The sequence below is a fragment of the Triticum aestivum genome, unplaced genomic scaffold (genome assembly GCF_018294505.1).
Source record: "Triticum aestivum cultivar Chinese Spring unplaced genomic scaffold, IWGSC CS RefSeq v2.1 scaffold113854, whole genome shotgun sequence".
NCBI lineage: Eukaryota > Viridiplantae > Streptophyta > Magnoliopsida > Poales > Poaceae > Triticum > Triticum aestivum.
This window is the reverse complement of record NW_025306074.1, coordinates 1-759: the sequence shown is the minus strand read 5'-3', so window position 1 is coordinate 759 and position 759 is coordinate 1. Positions and strand designations below refer to the sequence as shown.

The window sequence follows — 759 nt, the reverse complement described above, 5'->3', positions numbered from 1 at the left end:
GTTTCCACCCCTCCCTCTCAACCGCACCAGTGCACGCTTGCCGCGCCACAACGCCGACGCTGGACCCGTGAATCGTGAGCACCCAGCTATGACTTACCGCACTCGTGCAAAATAATAAAACACGGTAAATATATTACTTACACGTGCGTTTTGTTTTGCAAGCGGCGCGAAAAAAATTAAAAAGGGAATGCAACACGAGGACTTCCCAGGAGGTCACCCATCCTAGTACTACTCTCGCCCAAGCACGCTTAACTTCGGAGTTCTGATGGGATCCGGTGCTTTAGTGCTGGTATGATCGCATCCGACATGTTACCCCGGTCTTCGTCCCTTGTCCTTGCCCCTCCCAGCTCCACTACAAAGACGATTGCACATTGGTTTGGCCGCTCCCTCTCAACTACGGAGACGAGTTTAACGCGGTTTCCACCCCTCCCTCTCAACCGCACCAGTGCACGCTTGCCGCGCCACAACGCCGACGCTGGATCCGTGAATCGTGAGCACCCAGCTATGACTTACCGCACTCGTGCAAAATAATAAAACACGGTAAATATATTACTTACACGTGCGTTTTGTTTTGCAAGCGGCGCGAAAAAAATTAAAAAGGGAATGCAACACGAGGACTTCCCAGGAGGTCACCCATCCTAGTACTACTCTCGCCCAAGCACGCTTAACTTCGGAGTTTTGATGGGATCCGGTGCTTTAGTGCTGGTATGATCGCATCCGACATGTTACCCCGGTCTTCGTCCCTTATCCTTGCCCCTC

The 759-nt window shown here is 52.2% G+C and overlaps 2 non-coding genes across 2 annotated transcripts; both read right to left on the bottom strand.

Moving 5' to 3' along the window:
- Window positions 1–184: 184 nt before the first annotated feature.
- LOC123179556 (5S ribosomal RNA) lies at window positions 185–303 on the bottom strand. The gene has a single exon (XR_006490454.1). It is a non-coding gene; the product is annotated as a 5S ribosomal RNA (ribosomal RNA).
- A 297-nt stretch (window positions 304–600) lies between these two features.
- Window positions 601–719, bottom strand: LOC123179557 (5S ribosomal RNA). Its single transcript, XR_006490455.1, has one exon. It is a non-coding gene; the product is annotated as a 5S ribosomal RNA (ribosomal RNA).
- Window positions 720–759: the final 40 nt, after the last annotated feature.